Source organism: Haemaphysalis longicornis, unplaced genomic scaffold, assembly GCF_048455015.1.
Source record: "Haemaphysalis longicornis isolate Haplotype H1 unplaced genomic scaffold, Haemaphysalis longicornis Haplotype H1 scaffold_3, whole genome shotgun sequence".
Classification (NCBI taxonomy): Eukaryota; Metazoa; Arthropoda; class Arachnida; order Ixodida; family Ixodidae; genus Haemaphysalis; species Haemaphysalis longicornis.
In genome coordinates, this window is record NW_027526335.1 from 192,892,409 (window position 1) to 192,915,497 (window position 23,089).

The following is a 23,089-nucleotide window of genomic DNA, read 5'->3' on the forward strand; positions in this document are numbered from 1 at the left end:
GCTATTACGGAGGCTTGCGCAAGGAACGGCCAAGTGACCCCCGCGAGCGCGTGCCTTCCCTCGTGCCGGTTCGACGTAAGGCGCCATCAGCCCTTCAATACTTGTACAGTCGAACCTATTTTAAATGCGGAGCATTTCTTTAACTCACATGTAGCGTCCGCCGTCCGTCCGAAACAGCTCAGCGCGCAGGTGCGCCCTCTCCCCCACTCCTCCTCTCCCGCATCACGCTACCCTCCTCGCTCTCAACAACAGGTCCGCACCCCTCCCCCTACACTTTATAAAAAATAATACTTACCGGCGCCTGGTTTCGATCCCACGACCCTGCGGGCGGAACGCAAGGTACAGGGTGCTCTACCCGCTGCGCCACAAAGCCGACACAGAATGGAAGGCTACGAACGCGCCTTTTATCCTTGACTCATTCAAACTACGTCAAGAAGCTGCTGATACAACGCATTCACTACCTGTGGGCGGAACGCAAGGTACATGGTGCTCTACCCACTGCGCCACAAAGCCGACACAGAATGGAAGGCTACGAACGCGCCTTTTATCCTTGACTCATTCAAGCTACGTCAAGAAGCTGCTGATACAACGCATTCACTACCTGTGGGCGGAACGCGAGGTACATGGTGCTCTTCCCACTGCGCCACAAAGCCGACACAGAATGGGAGGCTACAAACGCGCCTTATATCCTTGACTCATTCAAACTACGTCAAGAAGTTGCTGATACAACGCATTCACTACCACCAACTCCCCAAACACTAAACGTTAACGCAATACACCCACCCCCTATGCGACGCATTTACTCGAGTCCCCCTCGCGGGGAGATGGGCCCAATTTTTTTACGAAGTACTACCATGACAGTTCGTTACACCCGATATTCGTTGTAACAGCAGAGCTAAAAATCGGTTCAAACCAATCGGTAATCTGGCTCCCCCAAAAGTCCTTGATACAAAAATGCGTTACTTTAATCTTCGAACCTGCTATAAAGAAGGTAACCCTTATCTTTCTCTTTGCAGCGTTTCAAGCTCAATGAACGAGAACATGAAACTGGAAATTACAGCAAAACAAATTTAATTAGGACAAAACCGCACTGCCTTCCTATTTTTTTTCAAGAAAGCATGTGATCTTTGTCAGGTGGCTATTCACAACACTGAGCAGGATGAAGTTTCCCACAGTGTACGCGAACAGAAGGGCCTCTTCAACTTCTGCAGTTTCGGATTGCGGGAGTTTTTCCAAATGGCTTGTCAGCCTACTGGTCAAATATTTCTTCGTTATATCCGATAGTAAACGCGGCCCTCACGTTTCACTTTCGTTATAAAAGAATTCGTGCCATTGAAATAAAGCGGGACCATCCAAAGTTCGTATTTAGTTCCCCACAGCCGATAATTCGCTATTGGCGGTGAGCGCGAACACAGGCGGCGCTGCGAAGCGCGCCTCCGTGACGTCAGCTTAGGGATTCTCGCATTTGTCGTCTGCTTCACTCAGGATCGCTCTCCCTGCTGTTTCTTTGCGCTCGGTCAACGTCTGATGCTTGTCCGCACCAGAATTGGCGTGTGGGTAACTTTTTATCATAATAATAGGCTTAAAATCGCATACACTAGCTCATGGTGTCAATTAAAGTATAGTTTTGGATACCGCTACGGGAGAAACATTGCCGGCGCCACCCCATTCCTTGCGAAGCCGGTCCTGTGCGGAGCGCGAAGAGTCGGAGCTAGGCGTCAGCTTCTCATGTAAGCATTCGAACAAAAGGAACAGTCAGCTGCTATTAACCGATCACAGCGAAAATGGAAGACCAAAACAAATTCTAGGCCTTCAGGGCTGTCGGCTTTGGCAGAAGGCATCACGATTCCCGGTAATCATATGTAAGGTAAAAAAGCTCTTGCAACCTTGCCGAACGCTCGAACGCGTTTTGTCACATCACTTTACGTTGTCAAGGCATGAAAGTTGGCCGACATGCACTATAGACTGCAAAAACTGTAGGTTGAGTTCCAAATAACCCAGTGTGTATATACGCGCGTGCTGATTCTATACCAGGCATCTAACCAATATGGAGGTTTATTGAGCAAAACGAGTCACGTCTTCGTTAAATTTATAGTAACACCTATATGTTTGTTAAGACCTGGAGGGATATTTCAAACATTTTGCGCAGCCATATCTTCCCGATATTCGGATATGCGTTATAGGAAAACTGCACTCAAGAGGAGGAGGAGGAGTAAGGGGAGGAGGGGAAAACTTTAACAATTAAATCGATCTGGTTAGTGGGCCGGGTCCTTAGTCCAGGACAAGAGAGTAAAAGTAATTTTCTTCAAATCACAGAACGCCATCCCGAGTAGAATAGGATTTGTTCTTCGCGCCTGGAAGGTTTGAAAAGCAATAAAGAGCTACTTGGAATTCTTCGGTTTCGAGTCTTGTAATATATGCAGGTATAGTCTTTATTAGGTTAGTTAGCGAGTATATCATGCCTTCAACACCGTAATCATGTCATCATTGTTCGAGTTGAGAGTCAGTTCGTTATGATAACGATATAATTACGATAGAAATTCGGAGCACAAAAGCCGCCTTCGAGTACTGTGGACCACGTTGTTTAGGGCGCGATCGCGGTGGCCTAGCACAAACCTTCTCATTGTATTTGCATGTGAATAAACAAAGCACGCTGCGGATATGCACCTTCTTGCACGCAGCCGTAATGAAAGCCAATTTGTGAAGAAGGGAATGTATGCCATACAAAATGAAGGAAATATCCACGCGACCTTTGTGTGGCTCCCAAACATCCCGAAACCGCCGAATAAGAAGTTGGTGACGGCGCAGAAAAATGAGTGCGTAGGGCAGAAAAAAAAAGCAAGAAACATTAACCCGATACAAGACAACAACGAAAGAAACTGAAGAAAGCCGCTTTATTTCCTGCTGTGCGATGAGCGTGTAGAGGCCGCTGCTTGGTAAGTAGTAGTAGACTGCTGAGTCTTCATAAGAGCATCTCAAAAATACTGCAGGGAAGTCTACGCATTTTGAATACTTATCGAGAAGCTCTGATCGCTGATCCTCGCGAATAAGCAAGAAAGGACGAGTTACACACGATCTTCTGACCGATACTCTGAACAAAGTTGTTCTCTATCTCTTCGTGTGTTGCAAACTTGTGGGGGATACAGCTTCAAATTATTCAGATGCGTCAGAAGCTGGCAAAATAACTGAGTCGCTAGAAATACGCTTTTTAACGTACTACAGCAACGAAGCGGGCGATTTCTAGCCCAGGCACTGTTGCCCCTCACAAGCGGAGTGTAGCAGACGACAGCGGCACGAATCCCTAAGCCGACGTCAGAGCCAGGGGGCGCCACTCAAAGATCTCACCGCCAATATCAGTGTTCAGTATAATGAGGTTCAACTGTAGTGACTTGCAGCGACTGAACCTGTACAGTCACAAAGATTGTCCTAACAGTGCAACGCCAGCGGCGTTCAACTGTTCCAACGGCGTTCCAACGACAGCGGCGGCAGGCTTCCAGCCCAGGTCTGGGTGCCACTCAAAGCTGCGCCGTCATTACTTGAAATGGAGATCCCCGCCGAAGAGAATATGTGGTATCAAGATAACGTTTCACGTGATTCCGCGGAATAATCCAAATATCCCTGTACTGGCCGCTGTCAGTATACCTCAGGGTATCATGCCATGGTTTTTAGTGTTTCATGAGATTCACGGAACCAGCGTTTAATTTCTCTTCACCAGGTGGCGCCAGCGCTCGAAGAGGGCTTACAGTCTACACCAAGAACGTCAACACTCCGTGTCTAAGAAATACAGGAAGGTTAACGATGAACTACACATACAGGAGTAAAAGACGTGATGGTATCGTCTGCTACTGGTAATTGAGCTAGTTTCATCTACACGCACTTTCCCGCCGCATTCATCATCATCATTATTATATTATCATTGACGGCGACGACGACAACAACAACAACATCTTTGTGTTGGCAAAACGGGTTGTCAAGTTAGTAACACGAGTTGATCCGTTTTGGAGAGCTGTCTTTCAACGCCATTCCAGCTGTCAAGGTCACTGAGCTCGATCAGTGCATGAACTCTATAGTCACAGGCCGTGAGCTTTACTCTCGGCATCTCCAGACGTGCAGCGCAATACGCAGAATGTTTATTTTAAAATAGAATTCCCGTGAGCATACGAGCCCTAGGTGAAAATAAAGAATATGAACGTAAAATCATTGGATATGTAAACCTATGTCGTTAATGCTTTTCATCATTCTAAACAACTCTTGTAATGTTCAAAGATTCCCGCTTGAAAAACCTATTTTTTCGGCAGATGGCATTGTTAAGGTACTCGAAATACCTGCCGCGTTAATCGTGAATTTTTAAACAATGTTTCGTCGGCGAGCGATATATGCTCACGCCCAACAGACTGCAGCGATTCTTGTCGTCCGCCCACACGACTGCGTGCGCGCCCGATGCCAGAGCTCGGCAGTATATATATATACTCGGCGTGTCCGCGGCGGCAATTAAGTGGAAACGCGAGAACTAATAAATACGTCCCGGAACCCCGGAGCCACCGCTGACCTCTCAACATCAGCGACGCCCCGCAATAAAATCCCTAATGGCGATCCTCCAACATTCCACCCTCTCCCCCTTCCTCTGCTCTCCGCTTTTTTCTTTCTTTCTTATTTACATCATCGCTACTCCTAAACCCGGCCCGGCCAGACCGTTTCCTCTCAAAGCCATTGCGTATCCCACCGGTCTCTTCTAAAGGCCAGAATATATGCGAGGCCACGAGAAATAATAATAAAAAAAAATATTTCGGCACGTTGTTAATCGATACTCAGCGCGCACGCACGAAGTAGAACATAGCGATTGCAAGGAGGGTTCGCAGTTTAGAAGTAAAACTATCGCAGCAATGCAATTAAAACAAAACATTCAGACGGCGCATGATAAAGGCCATCAAGAGAAAGTTGGGGAAAAGATCGTGGGAGAGAGAGAGATGTTCATACCGAAGGCTTAGCATTAGAAGTAAGGAGGGTATAGAAATGAGCCTAACAGCCTGAAGGAAAGGGCAAATGCAAAAAAAAAAAAAAGCGTCGCCTGTGCCGGAGTTCTCCGAGAGGATCTAAAAATAAAACAAAAGAGAAAACGAACAAGCAGTGGCGAGATAGAGGGGGGCGGTAAGGTGAGATCGTTTCCCGAGTCTTTAAAACTCCGCCCTGACTCGGTTTTCAGTTGTTGCGCTTTTAATTAAGCCATGCATCCCGGACGGCCGTATTAGCGGGGGGCGTGGGTGAGGGTGAACGACGAGGGGCACGGTGGGGGGAATGAAACCGCCGGGGCTCGATCGAGCCGCTCTCCGCGTCTTCCCTGCTTCTTCTTCTTTGGCGGCACGCGAGCAGCGAAATTGAGACATCCGAAAGGCGGGGGGGAAGAAACGAGAGCGGAAGCCGAGCTGCTGGTGCAGATGCTACTTTTCTCTCTTCGGGGAGGGTGAACGTTCTTTTTTTCGCTTGATTTGTATGTCATTGACAAAACGTTTGCACAGATGCGATGGCATGCTATCTTTTACTGAGGGGACGGCAATTAGGCACCGCTTCATAGCCCCGTAATCTCAGCAGATGTACCACATATTTTCATCGATAAAGAAGGGAGCACAGGTCATAGCGCAGCAGTTCATTTTGTAGCGTAGAAAGAGGATTTTGTGTTACATTTTTAAATGAAATAAAAAGAAAAAAAAATATGCTCCTTGTGTGCACCCGAACCCATGACCTTCTGAATACGCGTCCCTAAATGTGAGCGGTTGAACACAAAACAACAACAAAAAAATAGATAAAAACACTCCTTCCTTTCTTTCTTTTAAAACCAGAATAATATTGAGAAAAAAAAAACCAACACAGCTGCTCCGGAGAAATTTGTTGGAATGCGATCAATCTGCAGTAGCGAAACGCTTTCTGAATCAATGCTTTGACGTGAAATCGTCCGCAGATTGCATTTCAGTAACTCACGATGTCACCCGCGTTGACGTCCGTAGCCGTAGTCCGCACCCCTCCCCCTACACTATATTCAAAAAATACTATCCGGCGCCTGGTTTCGATTCCTCGACCCTGAGGGTGGAACGCAATGTACATGGTGCTCTACCCACTGCGCCACAAAGCCGACACAGAATGAGAGGCTACGAACGCGCCTTATATCGTTGACTCATTCAAACTACGTCAAGAAGCTGCTGATACAACGCATTCACTACCACCAACTCCCCAAACACTAAACGTTAACGCAATACACCCACCCCCTATGCGACGCATTTACTCGAGTCCCCCTCGCGGGGAGATGGGCCCAATTTTTTGAGAGCGGCTTTTGTGCTGCAGCATGTACTAATTCTTTTCTGTTCGGTGTTAATGAAAAAATTTATCTGGCAATTAATTCTGATAAGTGCTTTGAAGGCGAATTCCAGCGATTATCGAAGACTTCTTCACTGCTGCATCGTGTCTGCGGTGCCGCCGGAAACAGGAAACACATATTCTCGAGGGTACCAACGACGATTCCCTTCAGATGCCTCTTGCAAAACAAGATGCTTACCCCGTTAGACACATCTCGAACCTGCGCTACCATTACGTCAAGGTGCGAAAACGGCCTTCACTCGGCGCCCGTTCGTCCAGAACGAGTCACAGGCGAGTTTAAGTGTTGACCTCGAGGACCAGTCTGTGCTGCTGCGGATAAAGGAGGTTGTCCGTGAAAAAAGTGCCAGTCTACTTTGCCATGTCACCTGTCCTCTGAAGCTAACCCATAAATGCCCGAACCACCCAAGTTTCCAAACTGAGGCATTGCCTCCTTCTGGCCAACCCGCTCTTGCGGCTGCTCCAATCATTTACGCCTAAGTCCCCGGACGGCTTCCGCAAACAGGAAGAACGTCATTCCGAGCCCAGCCTCTGCCGAAACCATTTCCTCAAGCTCGAGTTCTGACCAGATACCGGAATGCCCTTACTTCACTCTTAATCTGGTTCCACGTAAGATCCACTTAGTAACTGGAACTTTTTTGCAAAAAAGTTCCAGTTATATATTTGGAACCGTGTTCCACATATCCTGAAAATTAAGTGGAACAGTGCACCACATATTTTTGCAACTAAATTATGTGGATCGGTGTTCCAAATACAAGTATGCGGATCACTGTTCCAAATAAAAGGGTAGTCTAAGTTACTGGAACATTGATCCATGTAAAATGATTATGGAATTTATCCGGTGCGCCGTTCCAGGTACCTTCAGGCCAGCTGTTTATATAAAACGGTGTTCCTATAGGCATTGGGAAGCTGTCTATGGGACTCCACTTTTCCAATATTTCTGCTTTCCTGTCGGTATACACCGAGGTCATATGCCAGGCTGGCGGATGCATTGGTATCAGCAGGAAACCGCAAGCACCATTTTAACACAGCCTTGATATATGACCCGCAGTGCTACCAACAATTGGAAAACAGAAACCACCGCAGCAGTGTGGTCCCTGACAGTTCCCAACAGTTGCCTATCGGAGCACAGTTCTATATAAAAGTTGGTCTGAGGCACCTAGAGCGGCACACAGTCTTTGGCTTCACCCGCAGAATCCTGTTCTGGGTTTCAGCTGCATGTAAAAGAAACAATATACTTGCATTAAAATACGCACGCAACCAACTATTATGACTCATACACTGCTTTTCAACATACTATACAACTTTATTGGGTGTTAGTATGATACATTTCAGATTTGAATAGCTGTCTATTTTAAATTGCACAGAAAATGACCAACGTACAAGGAATAAATACCAAAACGATAACACTAGGCTCCAAGTGGCATTTTCACATATTAACCTTTACTCAAAAACATGGTTAATAAAGACGGTATTAGGGGCAACTGCTTCACAAATAAATAAACGTGTGCGTCTACCGCGGCACTGACACAGACATTATACAACAGTGAGCATCAAATATGCTGTCTTATCAGATAAACTAAGGTAATTCAAAGGCGGAATGACTCATTGCGCTTGCCATACTATGTTTACGCATAACTGTTTGGGAAAATGCAGTTTGCTATTAAATTGTAGGGAAATGCCTAAAAACAAGCCATACACGGTTGTATTATCACAAACCTACAACACTGCAGTGCAAGAGTTTAGGAAAAGAACGCTCGAGCCAAGATTAACGATAAAACATTTTGACACGAGAGGTCACATGTGGCAGTATGCCACCATTAAAACATGATTATTAAAGATAGTAGTTTCCTGACACCAGACATAAGTGTAACATCAAGCTATTTGTAGGCAACATAGACTTTATGAGCATCCTGAAAAGGCCTTTGACTTAAGGCATGTTACTTGCCCAAACAATTTGTAGTTGGTTAAAATAATTCATCCCAAGAAGTCTCACAAAAGCCAGTGTGAAACTTACATAATTTTGCAAACCAGGTAGCTGGAAGCATGTTACTCATATTAAAATTTAACAAGCAGACTAATTATATACGTCATCAATTCAAGCGGGAACAAGTCAGACATCCTTAAGAACCAAAGAAGCCAGCGTTTAAACATACAGGTGGCCAGTTTTACAAAGGAGACTTGAAAGCATTTTTTCCAGCCTCAACATTTTACCTTAGGTGAAATTCACAGTTGCGTGCTATAACCCCCCCCCCCCCCCCCCGTCTTGCTATCAGTGTAATTGTGACCAAAGCTCTGCTTCTGCCAAGCACGAAATGCAGCTTTGTTCAAAGAAGAAAACTTGTTCAAGCCAAATACGCACATTTTCAATTCTTCTAGGTCATGGGTGTAAGCTCCCATCCGGTACTAAAATTTATCAATGAAGGCGGAAGCCATCTGCGTAATAATCACTGTCACTTTTGCATCAGCAGCAGCACTGCCATGAAAAAAAATCTCATGAGCTACACTTGAATAATAAGGACGTTACAATGCGGTGCCATGAACTACATTAACACCCACTATAGATTCAAAGGCAGCCTGCGCATTGTGCCAATGATGAAAAATAAGGCACGACTTCAGTGTTCAGTTGACATGAAACTTGCATGTGCCAGAACCTTAAACCTCTTCATCTGATTTCATCCCCTTCATGCCTTTCATCTGACCTCCTTCATGCCTTTAAAGAGATACTTTAACCTCTACCAATAATTTAAAATCCCAAGTAGAGCTGAACACTTCAAGTATTTCAACAGAGACTCCAACCTAAATGACACCAGGCCGCTGCCAAACTTCTTGTGCTTTCCTAGAACTCCCTGCAAAAGTCCCAAGAACTCTCCAAAGGCACACAACCATATGAACATGATGACACGATGAAAAAGATGACATATGCGGCGAAGAGGATGACCACATCCTGAAGTGACAATGCAGGCGGCGAATCCGTGATGTGTTTCTTGCGGGCAATATTGATGCCGCCAGTCCCTTCTCTCAGAATAACCGGGCCTCGAGAAGACTTACTGCTCACCTCATGTACCTTCAAGGAAACAAGAAAATTTTGTTACATGGTTGCTTTAAATGAGCGAGTTGCTTAGGCCCTTTCATAACACAGTAATTGATTTAAAATCAGTGATTTCTTGGGTTTTTTTGGGAGTGCTGTTAAAGGTGAAAGTGCGCTAAACAATATCACCACAGACAATGAATGAAATTGCCCTGATTCTGGAAAGTATCTAACTTTGCTGCCTCGGTATCCTGAATATAAGGTTTTTTTATCCTTGAGACGTTTCGTTTATAATCAAATAATAATTACTATAATCACCTTTCGGCATTATATTTTACACACCTTCTCTCTGCAAAAAATGTTCTCTGTACTGTATAATGTGCTTTCTAGAATGCTGTAGTGAGGCTGGCTTATTATAACTTACAGCTAAACTATGTTTCTACCACAAAGAAATAAATGGCCAGTCATAGGAAATTATAAATATCGCACTGTGGCAGAAATTTTTTGTGGAATTAGTTCCACCTAAAATATTTCCCTCTCGATATGTATTACCTCCATGGTTCGTAGTGGTATGAGGTGAGAAGTTGAGTTGACTAATGCTGAACTAGGCTGTTGCTCAATTTTCTTATAAATCGCAACTACAGCACATTTTCTTGCAGACGTCACTTTCTGTGCTCTAAACAATTCCCTTAAAAAAATTACTCCTTATTTAACCTCCTGTCAAAATCCAATGCAAGCATTACTTATGCTACGCCTGTATTTGGGAGTATTATTGGTGCTACGGGCGTATTAAAAGCGGGAAATTTAAATCGGCAGTTGCCACCGTATTGTATCAGCAACCACGTTGGGCGTGTCCGTGGTGCTGGCAAATCACAGCAACAACTCTCAAGGTGTAAAAGCTAAATATTTACAAAACTAAAATACAAAATAGTGTTTTTTTTTTGTCACTGTTGGAGCATCCGTAATAGGCGGAATGTGAACACAATGGCCAATATTGGCGTTCACGATAACTTATTAACAGTGAGATTTTATTACGACGAACAGACCCAGAAATTGAGTCTCGCAAAAACAAAATGCCAGCTTACCCAACCAAAATTAAGACCCGGGTGTTTCTGCCAGGGCCGTCTCAAAGTGCACTTCCAGGAAAGTTTCGCTGACGTGTTCAGAAAAGCTCGTACTGTCACATTGAGCCACAGGCCAAGCTGTCACTGAAAAGAAGTTTCAAACCATTAGTTATAAAGAAACTACCTAAAAACGCGCCACGAAAGACCCAAAAATGGCAGTGCGTACTTACTTGTAGAATGCAATGATTTCGTCCCGTGCAAGAGCTCTAATGTGTTGCCTTCTGATGATACACTTCCAAGAAGGGGTCCAAATACAATTAAAATGGCCTTATGCATTCCTTGTACCGCTGTTTTAAATCTATCTTCGCCCTATTGCCTAGAAAATAAACAGTACAAAAATATCAGAGAATAAATTTATGCCTTGCTTTACCCAGGGAGCACGAGAAAATATTGAACAATGTCTGATTCGTTCCACGAAAGTAGAATGTCTTTTTTACAGCGGAAGCCCTGATAATCTTTTCTTGCTAAACAATTTGAGATATGAAAATATTTGAACATACTTTAAGCTCACCTGTCCTTGGTCTATGCGAACTGGTGAATATCTGCACAATATGCACGACTCAAAAAGTACTTTTTTGTGGCTTATGAGCTCCACAGGGCATTCATAATCCGCCACACTCTCCCCGACGACCCATCAGCATGCCAAAGATGTCTTCAGCCAGTGAATGCCACAACCATGACTTCGCAGGAGCATGTAAAGAAAGGAAATAATTTGTTTTCATTTTTTTTTTGCAGAGGAACAAACACATTTGTCACAACCTATCAGTGGAGGGCCAAATGTCTCCACAGTCAGCCATATACTCTTTCTGAACAGGTCATACAGTATGAATACAGAATGTAGCAATCTGCTTTTGGAGTACAATTTCTACGTTCAAAGGAGAACAGAAATGGATTAATGTTTGGTGCACATCATGATGCAACAACTTTGCACCCGAGCGTTTTGAAAATTATTCCAACTCTCGAGCTTCCACTGACATTGATAGGATAAAATGGCAGGAATGGATTATTTTTAAACTTACTTTGTGACGTTAAAACTTCTAATAGTCCATACGTGAGTTTTATGGGTAATTATTCTGAGGTCTCAGGTTACCACTGACATTGACAGCATAGAAACGGCAACACAGTTTCTACGTGTTTCCACCTGCCGTCCCCTCCACAAAAGGAACGTTTTGTTACTACACAACTGCTCAGACAACCACTTCCTTGCATTTCACTACACGTCAGGGAGCCAACTAACGTTGACTAGTGTAAATAGATCATCTGAATTCATCGAAGGCATTGGAAGAAACAAGGAACAACTACACACACAGCACAGATAAAAAGCAGTGCTGCCGCCAACGCTTTGAACGCACATCAACATTAGGCGGAATAGCGTGATTAGCACAGTAAATTTATGGCTCTCAGAAGACCAACACAACGCAATTAACACGGAAGTTTGAAAATACCGATAAGTCTAAAGACAGACGCTCCGACAAACATGTTGTGTAGTGTGTGCGCGTGAGACAATAGCGTGCGACTAACCCGAGAAGATTCAGTACCGCTGACAGGTACAGCAACCGTCAATATACAACTAAGCAACACCACACCATAAGGGGACATGCAGACTCGAGAAATGCGCGCACCAGCCACTTTCTAAATAGCACTAGCTAACCTACGCAGTCATAAATGTCAAGCCGACTCCGACCCACAAATACACAAGCTATAATGAATAACGGCAGCAAACGTTTCTCGCATCGAACAGGCAGCGGAGCGGCACGTTTATCGGACGCAGTGATGAACAAGTCAAAGAACAACAACCGTTACCAGAACATAAATAAGCAGCACTGACCTTTTTTGCGCCTCCCGGCAAAACTTGACTTCGTCGAACAGTAAATACAGCCCGAGGACATGAAGAAATCCGCAGTTTCACGCCACAACCAAACTGGTAACCGTTCCCGCCAGTCTGACCGACAGTTCATTTAGTACATCAGGCGCATAACGCGAGCAATCGAGAAAACCGCCATAGAACGCCACTAGTGGCGCTGCATGCGGAAGAACAAAATCTAGCTTCCGTAAACGTTGAGACGTAGGGGCGCTGCTGTCCTGAAAAGTGTTCACGCAGTCCCGTTTTTCCCTCATCGTCGTCGTACCCGTTGCCGTCCCACTATACCATGCATCAACGCAAGCGGCGCTGCCTTGTATTCTTTCCTCCATGCGTTTAACGCATGCGCACGGCATGCCGCACCGAAGTGGCGGTCGTTTCGTAATCGTTTCGGCCAACTTTTTCTTCCTCCGTGCCTTTGGCATGGATGCACGCCGTGGCCAGTGACCAGTCCGCGGAAGAGATCACAAGCTCGGCACCCTTGATCGCTTATATTTGCTTCGGAAAATGATAGTAGGCGTCTAAGCGGACGTCTACGCGGCTCTGAGGCTGGAACAAAGAGCTCAGATATTAGCCAATTTAACACGTTAGTTGGGCTAAAGTTGTTTCTCTCCGCGGGCCGTGAGCGCGTGCGGTATGTGTACATACACTTTGATGACAGCTTTATTTCGTTCTTTGCAGTGAAAACAAAACGACGCTTCTTTATTGACTGCGTTCTCTTGACAACAAGTCTTACCAATACCAATAATATATACTGCGACGCTCTTTGATACCCACGTTATAGAAAACTACTTCCGCATAGTGAATCCAGTGTGATTACTCGCTAATACATCTACCCGTTTTCCAGCAGTTTTTCTTCATGAACACCAATAGTGCAGGAAAAGAGCAACGGGGGGACCAGCAGGAGAAGGCAGGTCATTCGGTGAACTTGAATTACTACGGCAAGTAACAACATTAGGGTAACACTGCGAATTTTCGCGATACTGCAATGCATAATTTGAAATAAGAATGTCATTTCAGTATAAATATATAGAATGTAAGGCAGATGCCGCGGGGTAGATTTAGTTCTCCGGGTTTTGTGTCATTCTCCTCCTGCAAAGAGGCTTTTGTTTTTGCTTGTGAAAATTACTAGCCGGGACGAGACAAAATACACAAACTAACTTCTAAGCATATAACTGCATGCGTAGCATGATGTGTGTGGTGTAAAATGTGACGCAGTCGGTTACCATTATGTATGTACCCCATCACAACATAAGTAACGTGGACTAAGTACCATTGAGCGCGTACTACACCACAGCGAGATGATGACTGAGTGTTGAACAAAAACTGCCGTTTCTGCGAAGCTTTGTAAACAAATGCATAAAATGTAATGGCCTCAACAAGAATTTCGTAATGAAGATGTTCACAAAAGCACCACGAATTCTTCAGCGCTATAGCAACTATGGCTTTGCCCGAACGGCATATGGAGTAAGGGAAGACGCTTAGTCCTTCTCAAATTGAAGTCACTGGTAATTTTTTACTTGACGCCTCAAATTAGAAAAATGTGATGTTCACGAAAGCGGTTTGGGCGCCGCAGAACACCTGGAAATGGGTTCCTGCAATTTCTTCTTTTGCCTAAGATATCCTCCTCTCGACATTTTTAATGCTTTGTACGGCGGTGACAAAAAAAGTGGGATTTCGTTTTCTGTCAAAGGACATCACTAAAACTACAGCTTAGCCGTAATATGAAAGTTAACTGCTTCAAGGCAGTTTCACAGATGTCGGCGAAGTTCATTATATTTTATGTGCGGTGTGCGCGTGTATATTAAACGCGCACGTGCATCTTGGGTCAAGAAGCACCTAATATATATGCGGTTCATTGTTCCAGTTGATGCATGAAAGAGTGTATACTTCACTGGCGTGCACGAGTTATGTGGAACCAGACACGAGCAAAAAATATACAAACGCATTCTCCCCAACCGTTTACTGGGACATAAGTGGAACAGTAACCGGAACCGCCGACATCGCATGACCCAATTTCTTCGGTTCCAGATAAAAACCACGAACATAAAGAAAACAAGCTGACGGTTCCAGATAAGATCCACCTATATGCCTCGTTCCAGTTATTCTTTCGTTCGGATCCACATAAAATATATGGATCACCCTTTTTAACTGGAACTTATATGGAACCAGATTAAGAGTGTTGCTCCGGGCGACTGCACTGGTGTCCTGTCTCGTTCGATTTGCTTCTCGCGACAATGGTCATGTCATGGAGTTACTGTCGTCGACGCTTACTGCCTCCCAACGGTCCTCCACGGCCATACCTCTATTCCTATCACTACGCACCTACAATTGGCCCCTCGCCTGCTCTGCATCGAAAGTCAACTGACCCGCCGTACGCTCCCCTGACCTCCAACAACATGCTTTCCACCACCCGTTGATCCCCGCTGCCGCTCGCTTCCTCCAATGCCACGTCGACCGTCCCAGCAGTATACCTCAGGGAAACGGAAAGCTGCGTTGTGCTCCCGAAATGTCCGCTTAAGCCTCCTCCTTCCCATGCAAATATGATCGACGAATCAGTCAAAGGTGACGAGTGATTGTAGGGTTTAAGGCACCGACGCAACGCAGGCGATGAGGCGCGCCGCAGTGGAGGGCTGCAGATTAAGTTTGACCACCTGCATTGCAAGTTTGCTTTCAAGGCACTTGACGGTAAACACAGACTTTCTGTACATTGACGTGCGGCTTGTACGGTAAGCACGCTCATAATCCATGCAGTCCCAAAGCGTATCATCCAGGCTTAGATCTGTATTGGTTCTTTAACGTGCGCCGACATCTCGTACACACGGGCGTTTTTGCTTTTCTCCTCCATCAGAAAAGCAGCCGCCGCGGCCGTGCTTGGCTGTGCAACGCTTAGCCACTGAGCCACCGCGGCTATCAGTCAAAAGTGTGGAGACTCTTCACTATAGTTGACACCCGAGCATCAGTTTCCGTAATTTGAGCCGACCTATGCAGCTTAATTTGCATAGTCATGACACCCCCTCTTTGGTATATGCTTACGAACCACCGACCCACAACCCTTTGATGCTTTAGCATGCTTGTACCGTTCGCGTTTCTATCCGCGTAGGTTATTACACCATCGATCCATTGTGCATCGCGCGTGCTCTAATGACACCATTTCTAGGCAGGACGTTTCGTATGGCCACAGTACTCTGACTGTGTGCATGCCGACGATGAGTTTTCTGTCTTACCAGATGAGCCCACTGAAGACAACTGCATCCTTCCCTACGATGAACTGCTCGCTGCTGCAGAAACAAATATTATCATACACGCTATGACATCTGATAACATGTTACGAACATGTTATCATTCATACCCGCTCGCTGTACTTTATTTTATGGTACAACAGTTGAACCTTGTTATAGCGAACACCGATGTGGCGAATTATGGGCTATAGCGAACTAAATACAAACTTTGGTTGGTCACGCTTTATTTCAATGACACTTATACTTTTATAACGAAACTGAAACTGTAAGAGCCACGCGCGATATCGGATAGAACGAAGGAAATATTTGACCAGGAGTCTGAGAAGCCACTTGAAAAAAAAAAAAAAAACACCTCCGTCGTCCGAGGTATAAAGGTCCTCTGTTCGTAGACACTGTGGAAAACTTCATCCTGCTCAGTGCTATGAGTAGCCACCAGACGATGATCACATCCTTCATTGAATAGATAATGACGCCGGCCTGCGTTGTCAAGTAAACTTTGTTCTGTTTTAATTTCTCGTACTCATGCTCCGGTAAATTGAGGTTCGAGGCCTAAATTCGAGGTAAAAAAATACATTTTCGAATCAAGTATTTTTGCGCAAACCAGATTTTTGATTTGTTAGAGCCGATTTTTATCTGTACTGCTATAACGAATATCAGATATAAAAAACTAATTTGATGTCCCGATACTACTTAGTTGTAACGAGCTTCGACTGTACTGAACCCTTACGCCTGACGTCTCCCTCCGCCGCAGGTGTATCCCGCCGCCTTTTGCTGTTCTGTCTTTGTGTTCCACTGAAACTGTCATGACTGCTACCAACCCGCCCGCGAGTCCTTGCTGTGCGGTGGACTTCTTGGCTCTTTCGACCCTGTAGACTTCTGTCGGGTAATTAAGGATCCACAATCATCAAGATGATGAGCTGAATATGGAACCCGATAATCAAAACGATGTACTGCATGCTGCTCCTACGACCCTGCAGCTTTCGACATATTTAACGCTTCCATTAGCAACTTCCTCGAGTCCACCCAGAGAGCTCAACTTATACTAGTTCTCCACTGTTCTTTATATTCGTCTCACTGGGCGCAACACTGACTCTACACCTCTACCCTCACCCATTCCATCGATACTGGATGGGTCACACGCAGCAATGAGGCAGCGACCGTACATGGTGTTCCCTAGCGAGCGTCACGTGATTGATGAGCGGGTAAACGACACGTTCCAGCGGTGTATCACTGGGCCCTCTAGAAGCCCATGGGTCTCTCTCCCGTTGACCTCAGGACGACGGAAGACGGCTCCCTTAGATTGTTTGTGTACTACGAGCACCTAATCACCATTACGCGCAAAATCCTGTGCCCTGTACCGCGCATTGATGACGCTCCAGAATGCTTAAAGGGTGCTCAATTCTGTTTGCCACTTGATTTACGCTCCCGATATTGGCAAGCGAACCTGGCGAAGGCTGATCCATCAAAGCAGCTTTCAACACACTTGATGGCCTCTTTGAATTTAACGTAATGCCGTCCGGGCTCTTAATGGTCCTGCCACTTTCGAGCGAATGATGGATAGCATCTTACGCGGCTTGAAGTAAAAGGAGTGCCGTAGCTACCTTGACGACATCGTTACTTTTTCTCCCGACTTCGATGCCCCCGAAGGAACGGCTCGACCAAGCACTGACCTCCATAGCCAAGGCCCACTTGCAACTGAAGCTCAAAAAAACTCCCACCTCCCCTCGCGGGAACCCCTGTGTAGATGCGACGCATAGGGGGTTCACGTTGCAGCGTTGGACAGCGGAGGAACGGCGCTGGAACGATGGAGCGGAGCGGCGCAGGCACCGCGTTTTATAGCGCGCATAACGGGGAGGGGACGCGCCGGCGCCAGTGCGTCTGCCGCGGCTATGACGTAACACAATCCACTTTAATCCAATCCAATCCAATCCAAGCCAAGCCAAGCCAAGCCAATCCAATTCAATTAAATGCCCCTCGCGAGAGAGTGTTCGCTATCGGAGAGGAGCGGAGGTGAGCGGCGGAGAGCGCAGAACGGCGTCCCACAGAGGCTTCAAAAACGAAGCGGTTTATATAGTCATAACCGTTCGAAACTCGTGAACCGCTGACGCTTGTCATACATCTCCCCGTTGTTTAGCTCAAAAAAAATCTGCAGATTTATTTGATGCAAAATATACTTAATTAACCGGCAGCGCCCGACTTCATTGAGTTAGGAACGCTCGTTGGGTTGGTTTTTACGATCGTAAGCGAAAAAAAGTGGCAGTGAATGGCGCGTTCCAAACGGCGCAGTAAGGCAACGGCGGCGCCGGCACGTGCGGCATGAAAAGCAAGCACAAAAAATTACGCCCACCTCCCCTCGCGGGAACCCTGGTGTGATGCGACGCTGAGGGGGGTTCAAGCGCAAGCGGAGAGCAACCGTCGACCGAAAGGCCGCCAGAGAGCGGCACACCGGTTATATGCGCAGCGCGCCCGAAGGAGAGGAGACCGCGGAAGAGAGAGTACTGCACATGCGCCGGCGCCAGTGCGTCTGCCGCGGCTATGACGCAACACAATCCAACACAATCCACTTTAATCCAATCCAATCCAAATTCAATGCAATCCAATACAATCCAAGCCAAGCCAATCGAATCCAATCCAATGCCCCTCGCGAGAGAGTGTTCGCTATCGGAGAGGAGAGGGGGTGAGCGGCGGAGAGCGCAGCTGGCGCGGCGAGGAGAATGGGGGAGGGGTGGACGCCGACAACGCCGGATGGATGCAGGGACAAGGCGAGTGAATGAGATGCGTTCGCATCTAAAATCGCGTCACTCGGTGTCTAAGCATGGAGTCCTCCGGGACAACAGCGTAGTGTTTAGTGAGTTCGAGTTGCTCAAGCTAACCTTTGTGGGGTTTCATCGGCCTTTGGTATTACCTCCGCCGCTTTGTGCGTGCTTTGGCGTCCATAATATCTACGCTAACATGGCTTTTCGTCTTCAGTGTGGACGACCGTCCCACGACGGCCAGGAACGTAGCATGTGATGATTCAGTTGCGAAAATACGGCGCCTACTGACGGCATAACATATCCCCCTGGCACTTCAAACCCCCTGCGCCTCAGTGCTGTGCAGTGCTACGAATCAGCTGTCATGCGCCGCTTTTAAAGCGTTGCGAGCGGCGCAGTTTGCTCCCCCAGGGGCGGGTAGTGTATCGCCAGCGGTCGCAACCAGTTCAGACATACAGTTTCAAGCGGCACTGCGGTGGCTGTCCCCTGTGTCACCGAGGCGTAACTGGAAGAACTTCCTGAGCATGCGCAGTGACCGTGCTTGACTGCTCAACAACTTATGGAGAATCACCTCCACCCGGGCAAGTGGGAGTTGCTTTTGCTTGTTTGTGCTTGACTCTGGTTTGAAAACGCTGTCGCAATACGTTCGACGCCTGTTTGACCGTTGGGAATTGCATGTACAAAAAGCTTGCGTCTTGGCGAGCACTGAAAGCGCGTTTGCTCGAGGGCGCTACACTGCCAGTTTGTGTTCTCAACATCTCATGTTATCGCACGCCATTGCGCTGGAAGCCTTGTCTCCATGGGTTTAAGAGTTTAAGTTTCGCCTCTGGATCTTCGTCTTCCCAATGAAGGTGACTGTCTTCTACAAGCCACTCGCCAGTCGCGCTGCCTCGGCGAAGTGGGCCGTATCGTGCGTCCCGCCAGTGACGGCAACCTATAGTTAGAGTCCGTCCTTTATGAAGGCGTTCTTGCCTACGTCTATGTATCTTTGTGATCCGGAATAAACTGTTGCATAGCTGTACTGGATCACAGCAGCCCATGCAAAGTAAACAATTACCACACCCATAACGATACGATACAAAAGAAATGATGCCTGGTAAGAAACAACGTAGATAGATTACGACACGCGAATATTGATCGTGACGGCGGGAAGAGCGACTGCAACACACTCCAGAGGAATATGTCTGCTTGCAGACGTCTTATGAAGGGTGCAGGTCCTCACTCTGAATGCGCGCTCAGAAGCCTGAGAGTCGTTTCAAGGCCCTGGTACGTCGACACGTCAGGCCGTTTCTTTGGCAGGCGCCTTCTTCCCCGTCAGGCTTTTGAGCCCAGCCATGTTGATAGCTCTTGTCGCGCGACGGGCCTTGCGGCGCTGGCGAAGCGTCAGGGCCTGCTTCTATGCCGTAGCGTTCATTGTCTCGATGATGCGTCGTCCGAAGCGTTGGAAAGAAACAACGGCGAGGCATCCCTCGGCTGCGACGATGCTTCTCTTTTACTCGCACGTCTTCATGAACCCCGCGGCCGCCGCAGAAAGTGGGCGTCTCCGCAGCCGCCCCCATGAAGCGACGGATGGCCTTATCGCGGATATTTATGGGCTTCCTCGGGGCATCTGTAACGCCGCCTCCGCCACACCGGCCGAGGGGTGTGGAGGCACGCAAGCTGTGTGCGCGCAGGTTGCGGAACAAGGGAGATCGTGAGCTGCCAGGCCTCCTCGGCTTCTTGTCCGTGGCGGATCTCCCCTTCTCTCTCAATCATACACCCCCGTTGTGCGGAAGACTACTCCCGAGGCTGCAGCGTGGTCGCCGGCTCCCCGAAGGCAATGTGGCTTCACCGCTTTGTTTGATACTTCATCTCTCTCTCTCTCTATCGGCGCGTTTCTCAGCGTCGCTTTCCCGGGAGGCATTAAACGCAAAAAAGGAGCCGGGAGTGATCGCAGTCCTGTTTGCTTGCTCGATTTCTTGCGTTGTTTCCCTCTGCCTTCTCTCACTCAATCTCGGTTCGCGGCGCCGCAGCTTGAGTGAGCGAGAAGCGCACGGGGAAGAGCGAGTGCTGGTGTCGTCCGCATTGCCAGCGAGTTAGCTCCTCCGCATGAATTATGGCGGAGGTGTTGCCCGGCTCTAATGTCTTCATCGGGTGCCCTGGTCATGTTTAGCCGTACGCGTGATAGCCCCGAGATTACCCACCCGTTGTTCTCTCTCTCTCCTCACGCACTCCTTCCCCCTCCCTGTCTTCTAAGCTCTTGGACATTCGCCCATCTCGTACTCTACGCGTTCAAGTGCGGAGAAATCCTGCATTGTTCATCGACCGCGTGCTGTACTTTCCTCCCTCCCGTAGGATTACGAGGTGCTCACTCTCTGTTCGCCATGATAAATTTAATTCGCTGCTGCTGAAAAGTATGTTATTGTCTTTGTCTATTAGTCACGAAAACAAAAAAGGACAATTTGATTTTTCGACGTTAGAATATCAGGTGCGACTGAAATGATGTAAGATATGCGACACGCTGTAGATGAAATAAGTTGGAGGTCTTGGCACTGACCCCACCCGACTAAGTTTAACATGAGTGAGGCTGAGGTTGTCCCTTAGGCTTGCTTCAAGGCCCACGCACGTTGATCTATTTTGCGTGACCAAGTAAAATACGTGATCGTAACGAGTAACTTTCAAGTGAGTCTCAATGCTCGCAACAATTCCACGCGCTACCACTACTTCGTGAGCAAGGCTGACACTAGTGAATCGTTTTTTTTTTTCTTTTTTTTTTTTAGCCGCCGCGGTGGCTCAGTGGCTAAGGCGTTGCGCTGCTGAGCACGAGGTCGCGGGTTCGTTTCCCGGCCGCGGCGGCCGCTTTTCTGATGGAGGCGAAAAGCAAAAACGCCCGTGTGTACGAGATTTCGGCGCACGTTAAAGATCCCCAGGTGGTCAAAATTAATCCGGAGCCCTCTACTACGGCGCGCCTCATCGCCTGCGCTGCGTCGGCGCGTTAAACCCTACAATCAATCAATCAATGAATCAATCAATCAATCAATCAATCGTTTTTTAAACGTGAAGGAGCTGCAGAGTGAAGCCCAAGCCTTTGACTTATTACAAACCCTTTGTTTTTATTTCTTCCAGTTTCCTCTTTTATTTGCAAATCCACTTTCAGCAGTGGAGCTGCTTAAGCCTGAGCTTGGTCCGGTGGCGTTAGCAAAAAAAAAATACAAAAAAACTGCGCCGCCTGTAAAGCGTGCAATACCGAAGATAGGGCGTTATAACAGTGAAACGCGCTTTCATGCCTGCTCGAGTGTGAGCACAAGGGACGAATGCGTATGCGCAACCCTTACTATGCCATTTTATGGTGATAATATTGGGCCAGTCGTAACACATACTATTGTCGCGAAGCGGAGGTCTGATGATGTTTTCTAGTTGTTTTTAGTTCTGTGCCGCCGCCGGGGCTCTTCCTCCAAAGTGTTGTGTGTAAAAGCGCTTCGGACGCGGCTCGGCCACCGAGGCCCCGCTTTTCTAAGAAACGTGTTGCCGAGTGTGTCTGCCCGTCGGCCGACCGGGAGACGACGGCTGCTGGGGGAAGCGAATTCTCGCCTCGGCTTGTATTACCACGGCCGCGGCGTTCCATTCCCCCTGTGGCGTGTGCGCTGCTCGCCTTCGGGCTCCGTGTTCTTCAGACGACCTTCCCTTTTTCCCTGTTTACTTTAGTGTGTTTTGTCTAACTACTTGCTCTACGCCCGTAATTCTCCGAGTGCGCGCTTTCGAGTCGAAACCTTGTGTCTGTGTTTTTGGTCATTTTCACGTTGGCAGGGACATGTCTGATTGGAGCTAAGAAGCGTCTTCCTGATTGGCTGCGGGTGTGCCTTAGCCTTTTCCCACCCGGTCCGCACACGCTAGGATGCGCTTTTTCCCCCAATGCGTCCCCCCAAAGCAAATATAACGCGGCCCCTCTGGCCACTGAGCGGGAGAGGCGAGCAACACCAGGAGAGCCGCACTCTGCCGCTCGTCGTCGTGCCCTCCCGCCGGGAGCCATTCGCCCGCCAACTATGTCCCGCTAAGTACTCTGAATCTTTGACTGCCTCTTTCATCTATGTAATAAGTGTAATTGTTTCAAGTTTGTATGTGCCAAATGTCATCAATGTCATCTGTAAAGTAAACAAGTTAACCTTAAAACTTCTTCGACGTCTCGACTTTTTCCTTCCGATCTTCATGCTACAGTAGCGGCAGTATGGAACCAAAATACTACGTTACACTATTTTTAAAGGTGACACTGCGAACGGTGACAAAGGCACAAAGGACAAAGAGGAAACAGCCCATCCCGTGCGTTCTCCGTGGCTTGGCTTGTTCACTGCGGCGCACAGCATGAACATACACAGGCCGCATTACGTCTTCGAAGAAATTCGAGTTAATTGCCTTCTAACAACAGCAACTTATCTACGTGCCTGAAGTTAAGACGAAGTTCTGTACACTGGTCGCACCAGCTTACAGTAAAAGGCCTAAACCTATATGAAGAGGTTAAGGTCGAAGCGAGGTAATGGCTATTAAGATTGTTTGTCAAGCTCTAACCGCTAGGCAGCCATTATTTATACCCCCCCGCTTCGTCGTAGTCACCTAAAAGCGTCGGGAACGAAGTACAGCCGTTTTCAGCCTCTTGGCGTGTTCTCTATTCTCAGGTGCTAGGAGTACGCTTTTGTTCATTGGTATATATCTCCCCCTCCGAACGTTGCTTCCCCTAC

At 47.3% G+C, this 23,089-nt stretch overlaps 1 protein-coding gene and 1 long non-coding RNA gene across 2 annotated transcripts in view; both read right to left on the minus strand.

Moving 5' to 3' along the window:
* The window catches only part of LOC144175917 (uncharacterized), a 138,776-nt gene that overhangs the window by 31,910 nt on the left and 83,777 nt on the right, over nt 1–23,089 (minus strand). The window lies entirely within an intron of this gene.
* LOC144175918 (uncharacterized) lies at nt 8,618–12,546 on the minus strand. The gene is made up of 5 exons (XR_013323712.1): nt 12,350–12,546; nt 11,033–11,201; nt 10,692–10,837; nt 10,483–10,605; nt 8,618–9,433 (listed from the first exon to the last, which is right to left on the minus strand). It is a non-coding gene; the product is annotated as an uncharacterized LOC144175918 (long non-coding RNA).